Source organism: Oncorhynchus mykiss, chromosome 21, assembly GCF_057628025.1.
Source record: "Oncorhynchus mykiss isolate SJ-2025 chromosome 21, ASM5762802v1, whole genome shotgun sequence".
NCBI lineage: Eukaryota > Metazoa > Chordata > Actinopteri > Salmoniformes > Salmonidae > Oncorhynchus > Oncorhynchus mykiss.
In genome coordinates, this window is record NC_143042.1 from 6,095,001 (window position 1) to 6,113,647 (window position 18,647).

An 18,647-nucleotide genomic window follows, 5' to 3' on the forward strand; every position below is an offset into this window, starting at 1 on the left:
GTCAACACTCAACACTGAGGGGATATCATCCATGCATGGGTTCAAATCAATAGCACTGCGTGGCCCAGACGTGCGCTAGCTATTAGCTAACCTCATCAATCACAACATAGTTGACTCCAGGAGCTATCCCAGGGGTCCCTGGTGCCAGACCTACTATCGGACTGAGGGGGGAAATGCTTTGGTGTGTTTGAGTGAGTCTCCCTGTAAAGTAGGGAGGGGTAGTTATAGAGGTGGGGAAGGACCATACAACACCACTTAAATGGAGGAGAAGCACACACACACACACACACACACACACACACACACACCCTGGAGAAGTCTTCTATCCGGGGGGGGGGGCACTTTGTGTATGAACCGCCCTCCCCTCCAGACTAAGGGGATAGAGTATAGAGCTGGTGGGTTGGGAGAGGGGGGGGCAAGATTTTTCCTAAGTGAGGCACTTCAGCTCTTAACGCCCCCTCCCACTGGATGCGTATCTTAGCCTAGCAGGTCAATACCCCCCTCCCCCCCCCCACACACACACACACACTAAAATATGCATGAGTCTATGGGTGTGAATACCACAGGAGACCTAGAGGTTCTAGACCCGTTCCACAGGATTAGGGCTAAATGCTTTACCTAACTACTCCTCCATCTCATCCAGCCTTTCCCCTCGCTCTCCTCCAGACTGACATATGCTTCCATACATCATCATTCCTCCAGGGCTCATACATTATATTTCCAAATACATGGTATTCCCTTCTATAGCAAATCCTAACTCCCAACTCCAAGGTTCAGGCCGGGGTAACTCTCAGGGAGCCATGAGATGATCATACAACCCCAGTCACTATAATAACCCCCAGTCACTATAATAACCTCTAGTCACTATAATACCCCTGACACTATAATAACCCCCAGTCACTATAAGAACCCCCAGTCACTATAATAACCCCAGTCACTATAATAATCCCCAGTCATTATAATAACCCCCAGTCACTATAATAACCTCTAGTCACTATAATACCCCATACACTATAATAACCCCCAGTCACTATAAGAACACCCAGTCACTATAATAACCCCCTGTCACTATAATACCCCCTGACACTATAATAACCCCCAGTCACTATAATAACCCCCAGTCACTATACTAACCCCAGCCACTATAATAACCCCCTGTCACTAAAATAACCCCCTGTCACCATAATAACCCCAGTCACTATAGTAACCCCCAGCCACTATAATAACCCCCTGCCACTATAATAACCCCCAGTCACTATAATAACCCCCTGTTACTATACTAACCCCCGCCGCTATAATAACACCAGTCACTATAATAACCCCAGCAACTATAATAACCCCCAGTCGCTATAATAACCTCCAGTCACTATAATAACCCCAGCCACTATAATAACCCCCAGCCACTCTAATAACCTCCAGTCACTATAATAACCCCCAGCCACTATACTAACCCCAGCCACTATAATAACCCCCTGTCACTATAATAACCCCCTGTCACTATAATAACCCCAGTCACTATAGTAACCCCCAGCCACAATAATAACCCCCACTCACTTTAATAACCCCAGTCACTATAATAACCCGCAGCCACTATAATAACCCCCTGCCACTATAATAACCCCCTGCCACTATAATAACCCCCAGCTACTATAAAAAAAAACAGTCACTATAATAATCCCCAGTCACTATAATAACCCCCAGTCACTATAATAACCCCCTGTCACTATAATACTCCCTGCCACTATAATAACCACGGCCACTATACTAACCCCCAGCCACTATAATAACCCCCTGTTACTATAATAACCCCCAGGCACTATAATAACCCCTGTCACTATAATAACCCCAGCCAGTATAATAACCCCCTGTCACTATAATAACCCCCAGTCACTATAATAACCCCCTGTCACTATAATAACCCCAGCCACTATAATAACCCCCAGTCACTTTAATAACCCCCAGTCACTATACTAACCCCAGCCACTATAATAACCCCCTGTCACTATAATAACCCCCTGTCACTATAATAACCCCAGTCACCATAGTAACCCCCAGCCACAATAATAACCCCCAGCCACTACAATAACCCCAGTCACTATAATAACCCGCAGCCACTATAATAACCCCCTGCCACTATAATAACCCCCAGCTACTATAATAACCCCAGTCGCTATAATAACCCATTGTCGTTATAATAACCCCGGTCACTATAATAACCAGAGTCAATATAATAACCTGAGTCACTATAATAACCGCCAGTCACTATGATAACCTCAGTTACTCCTGTTCTGTTCTGTTCCTCTTTACACTATCTTAGCGTAGGTTAGTGTTTAAAAACTCTGGGATGGGAAGTCGTTTTCCTGAGCAGGGGGAGCTCTGGGCCGATTAATCTTTTATGAGCCCAAATGGCCTCCCTCTCCAGCCCAGCTGCCGAGGGCCAGGCAGGCTTTTAGCGATGGGGAAGTGCAGCTGAACGAGAGATGGAGCCTCTCGCACCAAACTGGACCAGGAAAAGACAGCGGTGGAAGAGACAATGAATAAGCACTGCCACATTATAGGTCAATCGGACTGTCTGAACTAGTCTCTATGTCCCTGTCAGATGACATGGTAGAGTAGTAGTGTTGTATTAACTAGTCTCTATGTCCCTGTCAGATGACATGGTAGAGTAGTAGTGTTGTATTAACTAGTCTCTATGTCCCTGTCAGATGACATGGTAGAGTAGTAGTGTTGTATTAACTAGTCTCTATGTCCCTGTCAGAAGACATGGTAGAGTAGTAGTGTTGTATTAACTAGTCTCTATGTCCCTGTCAGATGACATGGTAGAGTAGTAGTGTTGTATTAACTAGTCTCTATGTCCCTGTCAGATGACATGGTAGAGTAGTAGTGTTGTATTAACTAGTCTCTATGTCCCTGTCAGATGACATGGTAGAGTAGTAGTGTTGTATTAACTAGTCTCTATGTCCCTGTCAGATGACATGGTAGAGTAGTAGTGTTGTATTAACTAGTCTCTATGTCCCTGTCAGATGACATGGTAGAGTAGTAGTGTTGTATTAACTAGTCTCTATGTCCCTGTCAGATGACATGGTAGAGTAGTAGTGTTGTATTAACTAGTCTCTATGTCCCTGTCAGATGACATGGTAGAGTAGTAGTGTTGTATTAACTAGTCTCTATGTCCCTGTCAGATGACATGGTAGAGTAGTAGTGTTGTATTAACTAGTCTCTATGTCCCTGTCAGATGACATGGTAGAGTAGTAGTGTTGTATTAACTAGTCTCTATGTCCCTGTCAGAAGACATGGTAGAGTAGTAGTGTTGTATTAACTAGTCTCTATGTCCCTGTCAGAAGACATGGTAGAGTAGTAGTGTTGTATTAACTAGTCTCTATGTCCCTGTCAGATGACATGGTAGAGTAGTAGTGTTGTATTAACTAGTCTCTATGTCCCTGTCAGATGACATGGTAGAGTAGTAGTGTTGTACTAACTAGTCTCTATGTCCCTGTCAGATGACATGGTAGAGTAGTAGTGTTGTATTAACTAGTCTCTATGTCCCTGTCAGATGACATGGTAGAGTAGTAGTGTTGTATTAACTAGTCTCTATGTCCCTGTCAGAAGACATGGTAGAGTAGTAGTGTTGTATTAACTAGTCTCTATGTCCCTGTCAGAAGACATTGTAGAGTAGTAGTGTTGTATTAACTAGTCTCTATGTCCCTGTCAGAAGACATGGTAGAGTAGTAGTGTTGTATTAACTAGTCTCTATGTCCCTGTCAGATGACATGGTAGAGTAGTAGTGTTGTATTAACTAGTCTCTATGTCCCTGTCAGAAGACATGGTAGAGTAGTAGTGTTGTATTAACTAGTCTCTATGTCCCTGTCAGAAGACATGGTAGAGTAGTAGTGTTGTATTAACTAGTCTCTATGTCCCTGTCAGATGACATGGTAGAGTAGTAGTGTTGTATTAACTAGTCTCTATGTCCCTGTCAGATGACATGGTAGAGTAGTAGTGTTGTATTAACTAGTCTCTATGTCCCTGTCAGAAGACATGGTAGAGTAGTAGTGTTGTATTAACTAGTCTCTATGTCCCTGTCAGATGACATGGTAGAGTAGTAGTGTTGTATTAACTAGTCTCTATGTCCCTGTCAGATGACATGGTAGAGTAGTAGTGTTGTATTAACTAGTCTCTATGTCCCTGTCAGAAGACATGGTAGAGTAGTAGTGTTGTATTAACTAGTCTCTATGTCCCTGTCAGAAGACATGGTAGAGTAGTAGTGTTGTATTAACTAGTCTCTATGTCCCTGTCAGATGACATGGTAGAGTAGTAGTGTTGTATTAACTAGTCTCTATGTCCCTGTCAGATGACATGGTAGAGTAGTAGTGTTGTATTAACTAGTCTCTATGTCCCTGTCAGAAGACATGGTAGAGTAGTAGTGTTGTATTAACTAGTCTCTATGTCCCTGTCAGATGACATGGTAGAGTAGTAGTGTTGTATTAACTAGTCTCTATGTCCCTGTCAGATGACATGGTAGAGTAGTAGTGTTGTATTAACTAGTCTCTATGTCCCTGTCAGATGACATGGTAGAGTAGTAGTGTTGTATTAACTAGTCTCTATGTCCCTGTCAGATGACATGGTAGAGTAGTAGTGTTGTATTAACTAGTCTCTATGTCCCTGTCAGATGACATGGTAGAGTAGTAGTGTTGTACTAACTAGTCTCTATGTCCCTGTCAGATGACATGGTAGAGTAGTAGTGTTGTATTAACTAGTCTCTATGTCCCTGTCAGATGACATGGTAGAGTAGTAGTGTTGTACTAACTAGTCTCTATGTCCCTGTCAGATGACATGGTAGAGTAGTAGTGTTGTATTAACTAGTCTCTATGTCCCTGTCAGATGACATGGTAGAGTAGTAGTGTTGTATTAACTAGTCTCTATGTCCCTGTCAGAAGACATGGTAGAGTAGTAGTGTTGTACTAACTAGTCTCTATGTCCCTGTCAGATGACATGGTAGAGTAGTAGTGTTGTATTAACTAGTCTCTATGTCCCTGTCAGATGACATGGTAGAGTAGTAGTGTTGTATTAACTAGTCTCTATGTCCCTGTCAGATGACATGGTAGAGTAGTAGTGTTGTATTAACTAGTCTCTATGTCCCTGTCAGAAGACATGGTAGAGTAGTAGTGTTGTATTAACTAGTCTCTATGTCCCTGTCAGATGACATGGTAGAGTAGTAGTGTTGTATTAACTAGTCTCTATGTCCCTGTCAGATGACATGGTAGAGTAGTAGTGTTGTATTAACTAGTCTCTATGTCCCTGTCAGATGACATTGTAGAGTAGTAGTGTTGTATTAACTAGTCTCTATGTCCCTGTCAGATGACATGGTAGAGTAGTAGTGTTGTACTAACTAGTCTCTATGTCCCTGTCAGATGACATGGTAGAGTAGTAGTGTTGTATTAACTAGTCTCTATGTCCCTGTCAGATGACATGGTAGAGTAGTAGTGTTGTATTAACTAGTCTCTATGTCCCTGTCAGATGACATGGTAGAGTAGTAGTGTTGTATTAACTAGTCTCTATGTCCCTGTCAGAAGACATGGTAGAGTAGTAGTGTTGTACTAACTAGTCTCTATGTCCCTGTCAGAAGACATGGTAGAGTAGTAGTGTTGTATTAACTAGTCTCTATGTCCCTGTCAGATGACATGGTAGAGTAGTAGTGTTGTATTAACTAGTCTCTATGTCCCTGTCAGATGACATGGTAGAGTAGTAGTGTTGTATTAACTAGTCTCTATGTCCCTGTCAGATGACATGGTAGAGTAGTAGTGTTGTATTAACTAGTCTCTATGTCCCTGTCAGATGACATGGTAGAGTAGTAGTGTTGTATTAACTAGTCTCTATGTCCCTGTCAGATGACATGGTAGAGTAGTAGTGTTGTATTAACTAGTCTCTATGTCCCTGTCAGATGACATGGTAGAGTAGTAGTGTTGTATTAACTAGTCTCTATGTCCCTGTCAGATGACATGGTAGAGTAGTAGTGTTGTATTAACTAGTCTCTATGTCCCTGTCAGATTACATGGTAGAGTAGTAGTGTTGTATTAACTAGTCTCTATGTCCCTGTCAGATGACATGGTAGAGTAGTAGTGTTGTATTAACTAGTCTCTATGTCCCTGTCAGATGACATGGTAGAGTAGTAGTGTTGTATTAACTAGTCTCTATGTCCCTGTCAGATGACATGGTAGAGTAGTAGTGTTGTATTAACTAGTCTCTATGTCCCTGTCAGATGACATGGTAGAGTAGTAGTGTTGTATTAACTAGTCTCTATGTCCCTGTCAGATGACATGGTAGAGTAGTATTGTTGTATTAACTAGTCTCTATGTCCCTGTCAGATGACATGGTAGAGTAGTAGTGTTGTATTAACTAGTCTCTATGTCCCTGTCAGATGACATGGTAGAGTAGTAGTGTTGTACTAACTAGACTCTATGTCCCTGTCAGATGACATGGTAGAGTAGTAGTGTTGTATTAACTAGTCTCTATGTCCCTGTCAGAAGACATGGTAGAGTAGTAGTGTTGTATTAACTAGTCTCTATGTCCCTGTCAGATGACATGGTAGAGTAGTAGTGTTGTATTAACTAGTCTCTATGTCCCTGTCAGATGACATGGTAGAGTAGTAGTGTTGTATTAACTAGTCTCTATGTCCCTGTCAGATGACATGGTAGAGTAGTAGTGTTGTATTAACTAGTCTCTATGTCCCTGTCAGATGACATGGTAGAGTAGTATTGTTGTATTAACTAGTCTCTATGTCCCTGTCAGATGACATGGTAGAGTAGTAGTGTTGTATTAACTAGTCTCTATGTCCCTGTCAGATGACATGGTAGAGTAGTAGTGTTGTACTAACTAGTCTCTATGTCCCTGTCAGATGACATGGTAGAGTAGTAGTGTTGTATTAACTAGTCTCTATGTCCCTGTCAGAAGACATGGTAGAGTAGTAGTGTTGTATTAACTAGTCTCTATGTCCCTGTCAGATGACATCGTAGAGTAGTAGTGTTGTATTAACTAGTCTCTATGTCCCTGTCAGATGACATGGTAGAGTAGTAGTGTTGTACTAACTAGTCTCTATGTCCCTGTCAGATGACATGGTAGAGTAGTAGTGTTGTATTAACTAGTCTCTATGTCCCTGTCAGATGACATGGTAGAGTAGTAGTGTTGTATTAACTAGTCTCTATGTCCCTGTCAGATGACATGGTAGAGTAGTAGTGTTGTACTAACTAGTCTCTATGTCCCTGTCAGAAGACATGGTAGAGTAGTAGTGTTGTATTAACTAGTCTCTATGTCCCTGTCAGATGACATGGTAGAGTAGTAGTGTTGTATTAACTAGTCTCTATGTCCCTGTCAGATGACATGGTAGAGTAGTAGTGTTGTATTAACTAGTCTCTATGTCCCTGTCAGAAGACATGGTAGAGTAGTAGTGTTGTATTAACTAGTCTCTATGTCCCTGTCAGATGACATGGTAGAGTAGTAGTGTTGTATTAACTAGTCTCTATGTCCCTGTCAGATGACATGGTAGAGTAGTAGTGTTGTACTAACTAGTCTCTATGTCCCTGTCAGAAGACATGGTAGAGTAGTAGTGTTGTATTAACTAGTCTCTATGTCCCTGTCAGATGACATGGTAGAGTAGTAGTGTTGTATTAACTAGTCTCTATGTCCCTGTCAGATGACATGGTAGAGTAGTAGTGTTGTATTAACTAGTCTCTATGTCCCTGTCAGATGACATGGTAGAGTAGTAGTGTTGTATTAACTAGTCTCTATGTCCCTGTCAGATGACATGGTAGAGTAGTAGTGTTGTATTAACTAGTCTCTATGTCCCTGTCAGATGACATGGTAGAGTAGTAGTGTTGTATTAACTAGTCTCTATGTCCCTGTCAGATGACATGGTAGAGTAGTAGTGTTGTATTAACTAGTCTCTATGTCCCTGTCAGATGACATGGTAGAGTAGTAGTGTTGTATTAACTAGTCTCTATGTCCCTGTCAGATGACATGGTAGAGTAGTAGTGTTGTACTAACTAGTCTCTATGTCCCTGTCAGATGACATGGTAGAGTAGTAGTGTTGTATTAACTAGTCTCTATGTCCCTGTCAGATGACATGGTAGAGTAGTAGTGTTGTACTAACTAGTCTCTATGTCCCTGTCAGATGACATGGTAGAGTAGTAGTGTTGTATTAACTAGTCTCTATGTCCCTGTCAGATGACATGGTAGAGTAGTAGTGTTGTATTAACTAGTCTCTATGTCCCTGTCAGAAGACATGGTAGAGTAGTAGTGTTGTACTAACTAGTCTCTATGTCCCTGTCAGATGACATGGTAGAGTAGTAGTGTTGTATTAACTAGTCTCTATGTCCCTGTCAGATGACATGGTAGAGTAGTAGTGTTGTATTAACTAGTCTCTATGTCCCTGTCAGATGACATGGTAGAGTAGTAGTGTTGTATTAACTAGTCTCTATGTCCCTGTCAGAAGACATGGTAGAGTAGTAGTGTTGTATTAACTAGTCTCTATGTCCCTGTCAGATGACATGGTAGAGTAGTAGTGTTGTATTAACTAGTCTCTATGTCCCTGTCAGATGACATGGTAGAGTAGTAGTGTTGTATTAACTAGTCTCTATGTCCCTGTCAGATGACATGGTAGAGTAGTAGTGTTGTATTAACTAGTCTTTATGTCCCTGTCAGATGACATGGTAGAGTAGTAGTGTTGTATTAACTAGTCTCTATGTCCCTGTCAGATGACATGGTAGAGTAGTAGTGTTGTACTAACTAGTCTCTATGTCCCTGTCAGATGACATGGTAGAGTAGTAGTGTTGTATTAACTAGTCTCTATGTCCCTGTCAGATGACATGGTAGAGTAGTAGTGTTGTATTAACTAGTCTCTATGTCCCTGTCAGATGACATGGTAGAGTAGTAGTGTTGTATTAACTAGTCTCTATGTCCCTGTCAGATGACATGGTAGAGTAGTAGTGTTGTATTAACTAGTCTCTATGTCCCTGTCAGATGACATGGTAGAGTAGTAGTGTTGTACTAACTAGTCTCTATGTCCCTGTCAGATGACATGGTAGAGTAGTAGTGTTGTATTAACTAGTCTCTATGTCCCTGTCAGATGACATGGTAGAGTAGTAGTGTTGTACTAACTAGTCTCTATGTCCCTGTCAGATGACATGGTAGAGTAGTAGTGTTGTATTAACTAGTCTCTATGTCCCTGTCAGATGACATGGTAGAGTAGTAGTGTTGTATTAACTAGTCTCTATGTCCCTGTCAGATGACATGGTAGAGTAGTAGTGTTGTATTAACTAGTCTTTATGTCCCTGTCAGATGACATGGTAGAGTAGTAGTGTTGTATTAACTAGTCTCTATGTCCCTGTCAGATGACATGGTAGAGTAGTAGTGTTGTATTAACTAGTCTCTATGTCCCTGTCAGATGACATGGTAGAGTAGTAGTGTTGTATTAACTAGTCTCTATGTCCCTGTCAGATGACATGGTAGAGTAGTAGTGTTGTATTAACTAGTCTCTATGTCCCTGTCAGATGACATGGTAGAGTAGTAGTGTTGTATTAACTAGTCTCTATGTCCCTGTCAGATGACATGGTAGAGTAGTAGTGTTGTATTAACTAGTCTTTATGTCCCTGTCAGATGACATGGTAGAGTAGTAGTGTTGTATTAACTAGTCTCTATGTCCCTGTCAGATGACATGGTAGAGTAGTAGTGTTGTATTAACTAGTCTCTATGTCCCTGTCAGATGACATGGTAGAGTAGTAGTGTTGTATTAACTAGTCTCTATGTCCCTGTCAGATGACATGGTAGAGTAGTAGTGTTGTATTAACTAGTCTCTATGTCCCTGTCAGAAGACATGGTAGAGTAGTAGTGTTGTATTAACTAGTCTCTATGTCCCTGTCAGAAGACATGGTAGAGTAGTAGTGTTGTATTAACTAGTCTCTATGTCCCTGTCAGATGACATGGTAGAGTAGTAGTGTTGTATTAACTAGTCTCTATGTCCCTGTCAGATGACATTGTAGAGTAGTAGTGTTGTATTAACTAGTCTCTATGTCCCTGTCAGATGACATGGTAGAGTAGTAGTGTTGTACTAACTAGTCTCTATGTCCCTGTCAGATGACATGGTAGAGTAGTAGTGTTGTATTAACTAGTCTCTATGTCCCTGTCAGATGACATGGTAGAGTAGTAGTGTTGTATTAACTAGTCTCTATGTCCCTGTCAGATGACATGGTAGAGTAGTAGTGTTGTATTAACTAGTCTCTATGTCCCTGTCAGAAGACATGGTAGAGTAGTAGTGTTGTACTAACTAGTCTCTATGTCCCTGTCAGAAGACATGGTAGAGTAGTAGTGTTGTATTAACTAGTCTCTATGTCCCTGTCAGATGACATGGTAGAGTAGTAGTGTTGTATTAACTAGTCTCTATGTCCCTGTCAGATGACATGGTAGAGTAGTAGTGTTGTATTAACTAGTCTCTATGTCCCTGTCAGATGACATGGTAGAGTAGTAGTGTTGTATTAACTAGTCTCTATGTCCCTGTCAGATGACATGGTAGAGTAGTAGTGTTGTATTAACTAGTCTCTATGTCCCTGTCAGATGACATGGTAGAGTAGTAGTGTTGTATTAACTAGTCTCTATGTCCCTGTCAGATGACATGGTAGAGTAGTAGTGTTGTATTAACTAGTCTCTATGTCCCTGTCAGAAGACATGGTAGAGTAGTAGTGTTGTATTAACTAGTCTCTATGTCCCTGTCAGATGACATGGTAGAGTAGTAGTGTTGTATTAACTAGTCTCTATGTCCCTGTCAGATGACATGGTAGAGTAGTAGTGTTGTATTAACTAGTCTCTATGTCCCTGTCAGATGACATGGTAGAGTAGTAGTGTTGTATTAACTAGTCTCTATGTCCCTGTCAGATGACATGGTAGAGTAGTATTGTTGTATTAACTAGTCTCTATGTCCCTGTCAGATGACATGGTAGAGTAGTAGTGTTGTATTAACTAGTCTCTATGTCCCTGTCAGATGACATGGTAGAGTAGTAGTGTTGTACTAACTAGTCTCTATGTCCCTGTCAGATGACATGGTAGAGTAGTAGTGTTGTATTAACTAGTCTCTATGTCCCTGTCAGAAGACATGGTAGAGTAGTAGTGTTGTATTAACTAGTCTCTATGTCCCTGTCAGATGACATGGTAGAGTAGTAGTGTTGTATTAACTAGTCTCTATGTCCCTGTCAGATGACATGGTAGAGTAGTAGTGTTGTATTAACTAGTCTCTATGTCCCTGTCAGATGACATGGTAGAGTAGTAGTGTTGTATTAACTAGTCTCTATGTCCCTGTCAGATGACATGGTAGAGTAGTATTGTTGTATTAACTAGTCTCTATGTCCCTGTCAGATGACATGGTAGAGTAGTAGTGTTGTATTAACTAGTCTCTATGTCCCTGTCAGATGACATGGTAGAGTAGTAGTGTTGTACTAACTAGTCTCTATGTCCCTGTCAGATGACATGGTAGAGTAGTAGTGTTGTATTAACTAGTCTCTATGTCCCTGTCAGAAGACATGGTAGAGTAGTAGTGTTGTATTAACTAGTCTCTATGTCCCTGTCAGATGACATCGTAGAGTAGTAGTGTTGTATTAACTAGTCTCTATGTCCCTGTCAGATGACATGGTAGAGTAGTAGTGTTGTACTAACTAGTCTCTATGTCCCTGTCAGATGACATGGTAGAGTAGTAGTGTTGTATTAACTAGTCTCTATGTCCCTGTCAGATGACATGGTAGAGTAGTAGTGTTGTATTAACTAGTCTCTATGTCCCTGTCAGATGACATGGTAGAGTAGTAGTGTTGTATTAACTAGTCTCTATGTCCCTGTCAGATGACATGGTAGAGTAGTAGTGTTGTATTAACTAGTCTCTATGTCCCTGTCAGATGACATGGTAGAGTAGTAGTGTTGTATTAACTAGTCTCTATGTCCCTGTCAGATGACATGGTAGAGTAGTAGTGTTGTATTAACTAGTCTCTATGTCCCTGTCAGAAGACATGGTAGAGTAGTAGTGTTGTATTAACTAGTCTCTATGTCCCTGTCAGATGACATGGTAGAGTAGTAGTGTTGTATTAACTAGTCTCTATGTCCCTGTCAGATGACATGGTAGAGTAGTAGTGTTGTACTAACTAGTCTCTATGTCCCTGTCAGATGACATGGTAGAGTAGTAGTGTTGTACTAACTAGTCTCTATGTCCCTGTCAGAAGACATGGTAGAGTAGTAGTGTTGTACTAACTAGTCTCTATGTCCCTGTCAGAAGACATGGTAGAGTAGTAGTGTTGTATTAACTAGTCTCTATGTCCCTGTCAGATGACATGGTAGAGTAGTAGTGTTGTATTAACTAGTCTCTATGTCCCTGTCAGATGACATGGTAGAGTAGTAGTGTTGTATTAACTAGTCTCTATGTCCCTGTCAGATGACATGGTAGAGTAGTAGTGTTGTACTAACTAGTCTCTATGTCCCTGTCAGAAGACATGGTAGAGTAGTAGTGTTGTATTAACTAGTCTCTATGTCCCTGTCAGATGACATGGTAGAGTAGTAGTGTTGTATTAACTAGTCTCTATGTCCCTGTCAGATGACATGGTAGAGTAGTAGTGTTGTATTAACTAGTCTCTATGTCCCTGTCAGATGACATGGTAGAGTAGTAGTGTTGTATTAACTAGTCTCTATGTCCCTGTCAGATGACATGGTAGAGTAGTAGTGTTGTATTAACTAGTCTCTATGTCCCTGTCAGATGACATGGTAGAGTAGTAGTGTTGTATTAACTAGTCTCTATGTCCCTGTCAGATGACATGGTAGAGTAGTAGTGTTGTATTAACTAGTCTCTATGTCCCTGTCAGATGACATGGTAGAGTAGTAGTGTTGTATTAACTAGTCTCTATGTCCCTGTCAGATGACATGGTAGAGTAGTAGTGTTGTATTAACTAGTCTCTATGTCCCTGTCAGATGACATGGTAGAGTAGTAGTGTTGTATTAACTAGTCTCTATGTCCCTGTCAGAAGACATGGTAGAGTAGTAGTGTTGTATTAACTAGTCTCTATGTCCCTGTCAGATGACATGGTAGAGTAGTAGTGTTGTATTAACTAGTCTCTATGTCCCTGTCAGATGACATGGTAGAGTAGTAGTGTTGTATTAACTAGTCTCTATGTCCCTGTCAGATGACATGGTAGAGTAGTAGTGTTGTATTAACTAGTCTCTATGTCCCTGTCAGATGACATGGTAGAGTAGTAGTGTTGTATTAACTAGTCTCTATGTCCCTGTCAGATGACATGGTAGAGTAGTAGTGTTGTATTAACTAGTCTCTATGTCCCTGTCAGATGACATGGTAGAGTAGTAGTGTTGTATTAACTAGTCTCTATGTCCCTGTCAGATGACATGGTAGAGTAGTAGTGTTGTATTAACTAGTCTCTATGTCCCTGTCAGATGACATGGTAGAGTAGTAGTGTTGTATTAACTAGTCTCTATGTCCCTGTCAGAAGACATGGTAGAGTAGTAGTGTTGTATTAACTAGTCTCTATGTCCCTGTCAGATGACATGGTAGAGTAGTAGTGTTGTATTAACTAGTCTCTATGTCCCTGTCAGATGACATGGTAGAGTAGTAGTGTTGTATTAACTAGTCTCTATGTCCCTGTCAGATGACATGGTAGAGTAGTAGTGTTGTATTAACTAGTCTCTATGTCCCTGTCAGATGACATGGTAGAGTAGTAGTGTTGTATTAACTAGTCTCTATGTCCCTGTCAGATGACATGGTAGAGTAGTAGTGTTGTATTAACTAGTCTCTATGTCCCTGTCAGATGACATGGTAGAGTAGTAGTGTTGTACTAACTAGTCTCTATGTCCCTGTCAGATGACATGGTAGAGTAGTAGTGTTGTATTAACTAGTCTCTATGTCCCTGTCAGATGACATTGTAGAGTAGTAGTGTTGTATTAACTAGTCTCTATGTCCCTGTCAGATGACATGGTAGAGTAGTAGTGTTGTATTAACTAGTCTCTATGTCCCTGTCAGATGACATGGTAGAGTAGTAGTGTTGTATTAACTAGTCTCTATGTCCCTGTCAGATGACATGGTAGAGTAGTAGTGTTGTATTAACTAGTCTCTATGTCCCTGTCAGATGACATGGTAGAGTAGTAGTGTTGTATTAACTAGTCTCTATGTCCCTGTCAGAAGACATGGTAGAGTAGTAGTGTTGTATTAACTAGTCTCTATGTCCCTGTCAGAAGACATGGTAGAGTAGTAGTGTTGTATTAACTAGTCTCTATGTCCCTGTCAGATGACATGGTAGAGTAGTAGTGTTGTATTAACTAGGTTCTATGTCCCTGTCAGAAGACATTGTAGAGTAGTAGTGTTGTATTAACTAGTCTCTATGTCCCTGTCAGATGACATGGTAGAGTAGTAGTGTTGTACTAACTAGTCTCTATGTCCCTGTCAGATGACATGGTAGAGTAGTAGTGTTGTATTAACTAGTCTCTATGTCCCTGTCAGATGACATGGTAGAGTAGTAGTGTTGTACTAACTAGTCTCTATGTCCCTGTCAGATGACATGGTAGAGTAGTAGTGTTGTATTAACTAGTCTCTATGTCCCTGTCAGATGACATGGTAGAGTAGTAGTGTTGTATTAACTAGTCTCTATGTCCCTGTCAGATGACATGGTAGAGTAGTAGTGTTGTACTAACTAGTCTCTATGTCCCTGTCAGATGACATTGTAGAGTAGTAGTGTTGTATTAACTAGTCTCTATGTCCCTGTCAGATGACATGGTAGAGTAGTAGTGTTGTATTAACTAGTCTCTATGTCCCTGTCAGATGACATTGTAGAGTAGTAGTGTTGTATTAACTAGTCTCTATGTCCCTGTCAGATGACATGGTAGAGTAGTAGTGTTGTATTAACTAGTCTCTATGTCCCTGTCAGATGACATGGTAGAGTAGTAGTGTTGTATTAACTAGTCTCTATGTCCCTGTCAGATGACATGGTAGAGTAGTAGTGTTGTATTAACTAGTCTCTATGTCCCTGTCAGATGACATGGTAGAGTAGTAGTGTTGTATTAACTAGTCTCTATGTCCCTGTCAGATGACATTGTAGAGTAGTAGTGTTGTATTAACTAGTCTCTATGTCCCTGTCAGATGACATGGTAGAGTAGTAGTGTTGTATTAACTAGTCTCTATGTCCCTGTCAGATGACATGGTAGAGTAGTAGTGTTGTATTAACTAGTCTCTATGTCCCTGTCAGATGACATGGTAGAGTAGTAGTGTTGTATTAACTAGTCTCTATGTCCCTGTCAGATGACATGGTAGAGTAGTAGTGTTGTATTAACTAGTCTCTATGTCCCTGTCAGATGACATGGTAGAGTAGTAGTGTTGTATTAACTAGTCTCTATGTCCCTGTCAGAAGACATGGTAGAGTAGTAGTGTTGTATTAACTAGTCTCTATGTCCCTGTCAGATGACATGGTAGAGTAGTAGTGTTGTACTAACTAGTCTCTATGTCCCTGTCAGAAGACATGGTAGAGTAGTAGTGTTGTATTAACTAGTCTCTATGTCCCTGTCAGATGACATGGTAGAGTAGTAGTGTTGTATTAACTAGTCTCTATGTCCCTGTCAGATGACATGGTAGAGTAGTAGTGTTGTATTAACTAGTCTCTATGTCCCTGTCAGATGACATGGTAGAGTAGTAGTGTTGTATTAACTAGTCTCTATGTCCCTGTCAGATGACATGGTAGAGTAGTAGTGTTGTATTAACTAGTCTCTATGTCCCTGTCAGATGACATGGTAGAGTAGTAGTGTTGTATTAACTAGTCTCTATGTCCCTGTCAGAAGACATGGTAGAGTAGTAGTGTTGTATTAACTAGTCTCTATGTCCCTGTCAGATGACATGGTAGAGTAGTAGTGTTGTATTAACTAGTCTCTATGTCCCTGTCAGATGACATGGTAGAGTAGTAGTGTTGTATTAACTAGTCTCTATGTCCCTGTCAGATGACATGGTAGAGTAGTAGTGTTGTATTAACTAGTCTCTATGTCCCTGTCAGATGACATGGTAGAGTAGTAGTGTTGTATTAACTAGTCTCTATGTCCCTGTCAGATGACATGGTAGAGTAGTAGTGTTGTATTAACTAGTCTCTATGTCCCTGTCAGATGACATGGTAGAGTAGTAGTGTTGTATTAACTAGTCTTTATGTCCCTGTCAGATGACATGGTAGAGTAGTAGTGTTGTATTAACTAGTCTCTATGTCCCTGTCAGATGACATGGTAGAGTAGTAGTGTTGTATTAACTAGTCTCTATGTCCCTGTCAGATGACATGGTAGAGTAGTAGTGTTGTATTAACTAGTCTCTATGTCCCTGTCAGATGACATGGTAGAGTAGTAGTGTTGTATTAACTAGTCTCTATGTCCCTGTCAGATGACATGGTAGAGTAGTAGTGTTGTATTAACTAGTCTCTATGTCCCTGTCAGATGACATGGTAGAGTAGTAGTGTTGTATTAACTAGTCTCTATGTCCCTGTCAGATGACATGGTAGAGTAGTAGTGTTGTATTAACTAGTCTCTATGTCCCTGTCAGATGACATGGTAGAGTAGTAGTGTTGTATTAACTAGTCTCTATGTCCCTGTCAGAAGACATGGTAGAGTAGTAGTGTTGTATTAACTAGTCTTTATGTCCCTGTCAGATGACATGGTAGAGTAGTAGTGTTGTATTAACTAGTCTCTATGTCCCTGTCAGAAGACATGGTAGAGTAGTAGTGTTGTACTAACTAGTCTCTATGTCCCTGTCAGATGACATGGTAGAGTAGTAGTGTTGTATTAACTAGTCTCTATGTCCCTGTCAGATGACATGGTAGAGTAGTAGTGTTGTATTAACTAGTCTCTATGTCCCTGTCAGATGACATGGTAGAGTAGTAGTGTTGTATTAACTAGTCTCTATGTCCCTGTCAGATGACATGGTAGAGTAGTAGTGTTGTACTAACTAGTCTTTATGTCCCTGTCAGATGACATGGTAGAGTAGTAGTGTTGTATTAACTAGTCTCTATGTCCCTGTCAGATGACATGGTAGAGTAGTAGTGTTGTACTAACTAGTCTCTATGTCCCTGTCAGATGACATGGTAGAGTAGTAGTGTTGTATTAACTAGTCTCTATGTCCCTGTCAGATGACATGGTAGAGTAGTAGTGTTGTATTAACTAGTCTCTATGTCCCTGTCAGAAGACATGGTAGAGTAGTAGTGTTGTATTAACTAGTCTCTATGTCCCTGTCAGATGACATGGTAGAGTAGTAGTGTTGTATTAACTAGTCTCTATGTCCCTGTCAGATGACATGGTAGAGTAGTAGTGTTGTATTAACTAGTCTCTATGTCCCTGTCAGATGACATGGTAGAGTAGTAGTGTTGTATTAACTAGTCTCTATGTCCCTGTCAGATGACATGGTAGAGTAGTAGTGTTGTACTAACTAGTCTCTATGTCCCTGTCAGATGACATGGTAGAGTAGTAGTGTTGTATTAACTAGTCTCTATGTCCCTGTCAGATGACATGGTAGAGTAGTAGTGTTGTATTAACTAGTCTTTATGTCCCTGTCAGATGACATGGTAGAGTAGTAGTGTTGTATTAACTAGTCTCTATGTCCCTGTCAGATGACATGGTAGAGTAGTAGTGTTGTATTAACTAGTCTCTATGTCCCTGTCAGATGACATGGTAGAGTAGTAGTGTTGTATTAACTAGTCTCTATGTCCCTGTCAGAAGACATGGTAGAGTAGTAGTGTTGTATTAACTAGTCTCTATGTCCCTGTCAGATGACATGGTAGAGTAGTAGTGTTGTACTAACTAGTCTCTATGTCCCTGTCAGATGACATGGTAGAGTAGTAGTGTTGTATTAACTAGTCTCTATGTCCCTGTCAGATGACATGGTAGAGTAGTAGTGTTGTATTAACTAGTCTCTATGTCCCTGTCAGATGACATGGTAGAGTAGTAGTGTTGTATTAACTAGTCTCTATGTCCCTGTCAGAAGACATGGTAGAGTAGTAGTGTTGTATTAACTAGTCTCTATGTCCCTGTCAGATGACATGGTAGAGTAGTAGTGTTGTATTAACTAGTCTCTATGTCCCTGTCAGATGACATGGTAGAGTAGTAGTGTTGTATTAACTAGTCTCTATGTCCCTGTCAGATGACATGGTAGAGTAGTAGTGTTGTATTAACTAGTCTCTATGTCCCTGTCAGAAGACATGGTAGAGTAGTAGTGTTGTATTAACTAGTCTCTATGTCCCTGTCAGATGACATGGTAGAGTAGTAGTGTTGTATTAACTAGTCTCTATGTCCCTGTCAGAAGACATGGTAGAGTAGTAGTGTTGTATTAACTAGTCTCTATGTCCCTGTCAGATGACATGGTAGAGAATGAATTACAGGGGGAATTTTGGAAAAAAACGAATCCCGTCCAAATCATCCTCTGGAATAATGGACATTCTAGAGTATTAATTACATAACCAACGTAACCATCTAACTATTCTACCTCATGTTATTACATATCACCATCTAACTGTTCTGCCTCATGTTATTACATATCACCATCTAACTGTTCTACCTCATGTTATTCCATATCACAATCTAGTTAGATCTAACTGTTCTACCTCATG

General features: G+C 40.6%; 1 protein-coding gene across 1 annotated transcript in view; it reads right to left on the minus strand.

Moving 5' to 3' along the window:
* Positions 1–18,647, minus strand: part of LOC110510810 (plexin-A4) — a 473,690-nt gene that overhangs the window by 304,050 nt on the left and 150,993 nt on the right. The window lies entirely within an intron of this gene.